This window comes from Myotis brandtii, unplaced genomic scaffold (assembly GCF_000412655.1).
Source record: "Myotis brandtii unplaced genomic scaffold, ASM41265v1 scaffold1028, whole genome shotgun sequence".
NCBI classification, from domain to species: Eukaryota; Metazoa; Chordata; class Mammalia; order Chiroptera; family Vespertilionidae; genus Myotis; species Myotis brandtii.
The window spans coordinates 623,048-631,813 of record NW_005353448.1 but is presented as its reverse complement, the minus strand read 5'-3'; positions in this window follow the sequence as shown (position 1 = coordinate 631,813).

Sequence of the window (8,766 nt, the reverse complement as noted above, 5' to 3'; positions counted from 1 at the left end):
CGCCTGGGCCATGTGCTCGGGTCCGAGCGGAGTGATGGCCACGCCGAGGTCAGCGCCCAGGTCCCGAGGGCGGAGGTGCGTGGCTATGGCGCGAAGTTGGGAGTGGGCGGGCGGGCTGGCCAGCGCTGGGAAGCCTGTCATATTCTGAAGAGGCCTGGCCTGAGCCGGTGCCAAGTCCGCTAATCTCAACGCTGGCGGGTTCCTCTTGCTCAAAGGGGGCTCCATCAGAACCACACAATCAAACCCATAGACCCTCACGGGGGTGACTTTTTTCCCCCTCTGCCCTCCTCCAAAAACATGTATATATTAGGGGCTCTTTAACTTCTTTGTCTTGGTCTCCTAACTCTGCTCATTCCCGTTCCCACTCTGTCCTCCAGCGATTGGCAGAGTGCACACCACATTTGAGCTGCACAGTGGGACCAAGATTTTGGAAATGGCACGGGTGGGATTGGAGCGAGCCGCGTGATTGGCAGCAGCCGCGGCTGCCCGATTGGCTCCCTTTCAGACCCTCGGCCCAGCGGGAAGCCGCCCCGCTGCTCGCGGCCGCCTTAGCTCTCGCTTCGCGCCCCCTCCTCCCCTGGAGCCCTGCATCCCCCACCTCCCCGGGGATGTCCAAGTTGCACTCGCAGAAAGTTTGCGCTGGGCCTGCGCGCGCAACGCTCGGCGTTTCCCAGACGCTCCTGGCGGAGAGCGTGCGCCGGCACGCGGCCGGAGGGCGAGTGGTGGCTGAGGGCTGGGGACCCCCGGGGGGGACAATAGGCGGAGGGGGGGCAAGTTCAAACCCCCCCCCCCGCCTCACTGCACGCAGAGCCCCTTCCCACATCCACACACTAGGCTACGCCGAAGAAAGGGTGATTAGATGTTCGCCCGTCGTCGTACTTGTGGAGACGATGCTAGAACCTTGTTCGGGAAGGACACCAGTCTGCCAGGCGCTCACGTAGGGCTCACAGGAGACGGAATTGAGGAAGGGTATTAAAATCCGATTGGTTGTAAAACAATCTGAGCAGTTTGGCTCCGCCAAACACCAAGTGAAGTCAAAATACATCTTTCCCAAAAGGAAACGTTTTACCTCGACTTTTTAGCTCATGGAGTCCTTTTCAATATGCTTCAAAGGAGTTGGCTCGAAATGTAATCTCACTGCTCATCGGTTCTGGATCTGCCACTTCCAATTAGATCTGGGGGGCGGAGGAGGCGGGACTTTGGGCAGCGATTCTAACTTTTGCCTCTGGGAGATACAGTGGCGGGGCAGGCCAAACAGCATCTCTCTAGAAAGAAGCAACCAAGTAAATAATATCCTTTAAGCAGAATCTCTCCTTCCAGTCCAGAATGTACTCCACCTGTGTGCCTCAGTTTCTTTGAAAGGACCATGAATTAGAATTGATCCAAGAAAATAATTTTTAAATCAAGCAATGTCTTCGTTATATATTTACTAATTGAATAGACTTTTACCTTGCTATCAATAGTCTAATAAGCTGAACTAGCAGGAGAGATGTTTTATTTAAAAACCATAAACACTGGCGTTTTAAAAAAGTGAAACCCATGTAGTTCAAATGATTTGCCCTCAAAGTAGTTTTAAAAGGGTTTCTGCATCACTTTTCGGAGGGGAGGGGGAAGAATTGTTGCATCCCCCAAACTTTAGGGTTCTTACAACCCAGTGTGTCACTGAGCTTTTAAAAATAAAGCTATTAAAATTGTGTGATGTTCCAAGATGCTCAAAATTTAAAGTCAGAGGTTTTAATTTTCATTTTGTTGCCCTGCATAAAGTTATTTGAAAAAAAATTGACAAATGATTTTTTTCTTTGGGGATACAATGAAACGTTATTAGTGTAATTCATTTTCAGTCCACACAAAAATAGACTGCACAAGCCATCCTCTGGGAGATGGACCTGGAAAGAGGTAAGACATATTTTCAAAAGCCCTGATTCCATAGCCCCATTTACATTGATGTGAACAATGTTTAACAGGAAACTTCCCTGTGAGCCCAGGAAATGTCATTTCTCTTATAAAACTTACAGCCAAACAAATAAAAGACAATCAAATTTCAAATGTTTTGCTTTTCTTTAATTTCTGGTGAAATTCAAATATGGGGGAATTAAAAAGGCATGAGTGCAAACACAACAAAATTTTTTAAAAAAATAAACAACAGTGACAAAATCCACATCCGTACCTGGAGAGGACAAGATCTTTTACAATTTCGTTTTAAAGACTCAAAACCATCTCAAGCCATCCAGGCAAAGGTGGAGCGAGGACTGTGCCATCTCTATGGATGGTTTATAGGGAAAGCAGCATATTTGGGGTTGTCGCCACTGTCTTCATTACCTCTCAGAACATTTCAAGTGAGTTCCCTTTATTCGAATTCCTTGGCAGTGAGCGCCAATACTTCCATAATGGCAGCTTTACGTTCAATTCTGCAGGTTATAAGTAAAAACAAAACAAAAAGAATGAATAAAGAAGAAAATAACCACAACATAACCTTTAATATGGACTGTTGAGCATTTTTATGGTGCAATAAAACGAGTACCTCCACCCCCTTCAAAATAGCTTTTCCTCAAAATTATAACTGCTTTGTTTTATTGAATTGCTGAAATTTAATGGTTTAATGAGTGAAGGCATGAAGGAAAGGCTGTAAAAATGTGAATAATGGTGCAGCAGAGCCCTGCGGAATCTGGAACCCGCCTCCTTGTACAACTCTTGTTAAACACAGCATGATGTGTATCTGTCATCGATTTAATATGTCTTAATTCAAATATAGTCCCCTGATCAATTTCTTTTTATGGAAGCCTTAAAAAAGGAAAGACTTTCTTAGGAAATAATCGAGGTTTGGGTGGCGATTGGAAAGAGGGATATTTACACAGTGCGTTTAATGAATATTTGCAAATTTATGACTCAACCCAGACCCTAAAAAGATAATTGACTCAGGTAAATCGACTTGAAATGCTAATTCTTAAAAGGAAGAACTGGGAACAAAATTCAGTCAACACCAATAAGGCGCCAATAAACTGCCTGCCAATTAAACCTGAGAATAGGCCTAGCTAGACGGTTCTCAGGAAGGCTCCCAGTGAATTTCCGGGATTGCCTTTCTTTATAAAAGAGCTTTTTATTTTGTAGACGCGCTTTTTGTTATTATGATGACCCGCCTAACCCCAGGTGCGCTGTTTCTTTTTAAAGCCTTTTGGGAGCCAAATCAACCCCCCTTTAACATCCCAGTAACTGTGTCATACTTCCTAAATAAACACCGACCATTTCCAGGGCGTTGGAGAAAATAATACTAGTTAACAGGGTTGGGGGTGGTGTAGAAGTCTTTATGCCAGTTCTGTGGGTTTAGCCCCATATTTCCTCAGTGGTGCCGGCAGTCAGGGCCGATCCTCAAAACTCATGCCCTTGTCTGCGCTTTTGCAGCGGACGGAGGTGCTTGTGTGGGAGCAGCTACGTGGCACGACATGGAAATGCCCTTTCTGGGGTCAACAGGTCCTCCTGGGGAGCACTGATTTCCAGACTTCACTGTTGCACCCCGAGCCCCACCCTCCTCCCAGCCCCAAACAAAGGCGCGAGGAGGCTGAGAGGTAAAAGTAAAACACCGAGCTGGCCCGGAACCACCCTGCGCTCAGCTGCCTGGAGGCGACGGGCCGGGGTCGCTGGAGGTGCCCAGGCCGGCGCTGAGGCTTCCCGCTGCGCAGAGTGGGTCTGCGGCTCCCCGGTGCCCTCCGTTCGTCGCTGAACGCAGAGTTTATTAATTGTGTGGGCAATGAATAAACTCTAAGGGAAGTGGATTGGACATTTCCTGGCTTTTGAGCCTTTGTGTGATGGTTTCTGCAGGCGGGCGAGGGGGCACGCCAGGGACGGTGAGGGAGACCCGGAAGGAGCAGCAGGACCCACCTAGCTGCCTTTTATTGCCCTTGCAATTGCTTTACTGCTCGCCAGTCCGCAGTGGTTTTCGCGAGAGCTGCCTCCTTGCAGAAGGGCTGGGTGCCTGGCGAAATTGGAGCGCCTAGTGCCATTTGGGTTGCGCCAGAGGCGGGTTCAAGGGCGAACACGGTATCCCGAGTTACCCCAGGGATTAAGGGAAGGACTTGAAGGGGCAGCCCAAAGGCGGCGTGGGCGCTCCGCTGGGAGGAGAGTTACTAGCAGACACTGAGAACACGGGAGATACACTCGAGAACTCTTTAAGCCGAGGTGAGATGGGCAGAGGGACCCACGAAGCTGCATCTTATTGAGCTTTATCAGGGCCGGAAGTGACAAAGACTTTGGGTTCAAGGGCTTTTTCCAAACGATGCTAGCTAGGCACCTAGGCAGTGAGTTTCCCGCTGCCCGCCCCACCCGCACTCGGCAGGGACCAGATCCCTACCCTCCCACCCGCCCTCACCACGAGCGTGAGCTCCGCAGCCCTCGGAGCGCCTCTATGAGTGTTGCTTCTCTTTTCCTCCCTTTTGAGCTCGCGCCGAGTCCTCGGGCTTCACGGATACTGTGGAGCTAAGAATAACCAAAATGTGCTTTTTGCTAAAGTTTATGATCCCTGTCACTTTTACATGGGCTTAACGAGGATTTTTTTTTTTTAAGCAGAAGATTGGAACTGTACAGCTGTGATTGGGATTTGTCTGTTGTTTTGGGTAGTCAAGAATTGGACACACCCCATGTCCACCTGACTTTAGTGGTTAAAAGCCCTTGAAAATGATGGCTCTCTATACTTCCCCACGATTAAAACAAAAATAAACAGAGTAAAATTGGCCTGTCGTCAAATATTCTCATTTGGTTATCAATCACTTTTACCCTCAAAGATGGAAGTAGTTGGAGATTGGCCTTTGACCCACATTTCACCCGTTAGAATTGGTAAATTCTTGGGAAATGCCTAATTGTTGTGTTTTAAAATATGCTTATAAGGTCAAAACAGGAACCACAAAACTCCCTTATGTGTTCACAGTTCATATAACTACCCAGTATTATTATTTGTATTGGCTTCGAGATGTGTTCTTCTCCCCCTTCATTCTTTATCCTGAAGGATGTTTTTGGATGGGGGACAAAGGAGGAGCAGAGGTGGTGTGGTATGTTTTTTTAAGTCTCAAATTTTGTGGGGAGCCTCCACACACACATTGCACACCGCTTCCAATATCTGTACTTCAATATTTGAAGAAGCTGTTGAGAAAAATCAAATAGTGACACGTTGACGGATTTACTTGTGTAAGCAATATGGTTGACATATGGCATCGTTATTTATGAATGACAGCATAAATTGTATTACAAAGTCTATTGCAATAATACTGCAGTTTATTGGAAAGCTGCTTGCCTGTCACCAGTATTCAACCTCCCTGGATGTAGTCCGCCTGGGAGCCCAAAGGATAGCGGTCCTCAAAATAATTAAACACATTCGTGTAAGCTAATGCCTCCTGTTTTTCGGTTTGTTTTTGTTTTGTTTTGCAGCAGTAGAAACTCCCATCAGGAAAGAGGAGACAAAGTAAGGACAACCAGTTTTCTTCCTTTTTCAAAACCACAACCACTGTGACATAGAAATGTTGGTGTCTATTATTCTCTGAGTCCCTGATGGCAAATACGCAAACATTTGCATCCCAATCACTAAACTGCTGGCGAGCATATATTTTATAGAGAGACGTTTTATAAGCCCAGTTACAGAATAGTAAATTTTAACTGTAGGAAGAAGAGAAGTTCTTTTAGCAGACAGGAGAGGGCCTTATCCTATGATACCTCCCCATCTCTACTCAACCGCTCCCTTCTCAAAAAATGGCATTTACAAGTTACAACATTGGCTGAGATTTTCACGATTTCCCTTTCTTTTATATTACACGTCTCTAAAGCTCTGACAAAGAACTTTTGTTCTATGTGGGTTTTACTGAGGGGGCTCCCCCCACCACACATGTGGTCCTTCATGGGTCAGGGGTCGCCCAGCCCAGGAGTGGCTGAGAGGGCTGAATCAAAGGTGACCTGCAACTTAATATCCTGTTGATGATCTTGTTGAATTTATGAGTCTGTGATACAGAGGATGGTGCTGAAATCCTTTTGTGGGGGGGCCTGGGGGTCTGGTGTGTACAGACAGCTGATTCTACATTTGTTCCTCCCATCTCTTCCCCCATATGCATCCCTTTCCTTAGGAGAAAATTTAAAACTTTGAATGATATAGCCACCAAGTGTTTCTGCTTTCCAGTTTAAAGGTTTGTTTGTTTGTTTGTTTGTTGTTGGGTTTGTTTGTTTATGGGGTCTTTCTTTCTTTCTTTCTTTCTCTTTCTTTCTTTCTTTCTTTCTTTCTTTCTTTCTTTCTTTCTTTCTTTCTTTTCTTTCCTTACTTTCTTTTTGGCTTCTGTTGGCCAGCAAGATATACCTGTGTGTGTGCATATTGTGTGTATATATGTATTGTTTTTATGTATATGTACACCCAAAATACTCATCATATACAAAAGAACGCAGTCAGCCATTCACAGAGGCCCACAACCGCAATGAGGTGCTCAGTGAACGAGGCCCGGGTGTTGGATGGGATTTTCTGATTTTTTAAGACACCCGGAATTCTCCGTCGCACTGCCATTCCCTCCATTTGCCATGACATGTAAGCCAGCCGGGGCGCCCAGGGGCCCGCCAGGCGGGGTCATCCACAGACAGCAAACCCCCCACTCTCGCCAGCGTGGCGCAGGCTGCGTGAGATCTTCAAAGAGCAATTTTGGAAAACTTACAAAAAGGGGACTTGTTTATCCGATGGAGACAGTGGTGGGTCCCGCGGATCTGCCTCCGCCACAGAGGGTCCTTCCAGAAACCTGTTGAAAAAACGAAATCACTCACACGGTGCAGAACGCAGCCTGGCCGCTTTTTCCCCTTCAGCCAAGGAATCCAAATCTACTTTTGAGGCAATGGCTGAAAAGCCTTCACAGTCCCCCCCACCCTCGGCTTTTGCTTTCTTGCGCGCGCTCTCTCTCTTTCCTTCCTGAAAAAAAAAAAAAAAAGAAAGAAAGAAAAGAAATACTGTGTCATGAGGGAAAGGGCTTTGCGGTTTGTAGAGAAATAAAACACTTCTAAGAGGGGACGGCGACGTGACTTTGAACTTGGCTCAGCTCCTCTGTGTCCTGCGGAGAGAGGAGAGCTGGAGCGGAGAAAGAATAGCCAGGAGGGCCCAGCCTGCGGGGTCTCCGGCGGGAATTCAGGCGTCTGCCCCACTACCCCGCCGCGCGCGGCCCGCGGAATCCGGCGCAAAAGGGGACCCAGCCGCGCCCACCCCAAGTGCGGGCTGCGAAAGAGGAATCAAAACGAAAGGAGAGAATGGGGCAAGGCAGAGAGGGACAGAGCTGTGGGGAGGGGGCGAGAAAGCGGGAAAGGAGGAAAACTTGAAATCTGGTGGCTCGAAAGAAATAAAGGAAGTGAGGTTTTGGATGTGCAAAACGGCTATTCGCACGACGAACCTCTAATAAAACGTTTCTTTGGGCAATATTTTTGGAGCGAGCTTTTCCAGTTATTCTCTCCCTCACCCCATAGACATTGATGAGTAAAGTAAACAAGTGTGAAAGGCTGTGCAGTGGGCGATTTTTTGACTTCCTGTAGCAGGGGCAGCTTTTCTGACGGGAGGTTTCTCTCTCTCTCCTCTCCGTCTCAATCTCAGGTTCCTCTCTGTTTAGGGGAGCAGTTCGGCATGTGCCTCCCCCATCCCTCTTTGTGCAGAGTGTGGTGTGTGGGAAAGAAGCGCATTTCCGCCTGGTAGGGAAGGCGAGCATCTCCAGCTACCAGGCAAACTCCCGGCTTTCCGACTAGCTGCTCCGGCCTGGCCTCGCTTCTGACTCCTCCAGCGCTCGGTGGGCGCGCGGATGGGGACAGAGCGGGAGCACAGCGCCCCTAATGACAGGGGCTGCGGGGGGCTCCGACCTTGAGACCCACGAAAGCCGGGAGAGGCTGCCTGGGCCGGTGCTGGAGACCCTGGGTTCTGCCAGCAATAGCGAGCGAGAGTGGTCTTCCCGCGTTTTTGCCGGATTCATTTCAACATGAAAAATTTGAAATGCATGTTGATTATTTTCTCTTACTGGAATTTTATTTCAATTCCCAGCAATTTGTAAATAAAAGCAGTTCTCCTCAGACCTTGCATTCACACCTTCGCCGCCTCAGGGCCCGCGGTTGCCTCTCCCGTTCCCTCGGAAGCGCAAGCTTTCCCTCGCGGGACAGGAAATGTCTGCAGCGGTCAACCTGGGCCCGAGGTGGGGGGGTGGGGGGTGGGCGGCCAGAGTCCCCTGGGCCGAAGGCCAGGGCGGGCACCGCAAGGGGAGGAGCCTCGCGGCCCCACCACCATGGGGGTAGGGGGAGTCGCCCACTCCTGGAGGAGTTATAAAGATCTTCTCGAAGCCCTACCAGCCTGGAGATTTCTTCTCCGGAGGCCCTGAGCCTGACCCGCGGCCCAACTCCAACCTGACTGAGCCTCGCTGGGCCTCGCGCCTCGGGCGTCCCCACACTTCCCACCCCACCGTGGCAGCGGCCTGGGCTTCTGGGCGTCCACCCCGAGGGTGACATTGTCTATAAACGAATTCCAAACGCTGATGCCCAGTGTTTACTGCTGTGATCGGAGCAGGGCGCAGGCCGGGGGAGCGGAGCAGCGGGTGGGGGCCACGGCCCAGGAGGGGGCCGGTGTCTGAGTGGGTGTCCACAGAGCGGGAGGAACGGGCGTGTCTGGCTTTATCTAGGCCCATCATCCAGCACCTGTGTTTTCGAGACCACAGAGCAAGTTTACAAAATGGGGAGAAAGGAGATTGGGAGAGTGCCCACCGATCAAGACCTCGGCGCCCGGGCCGC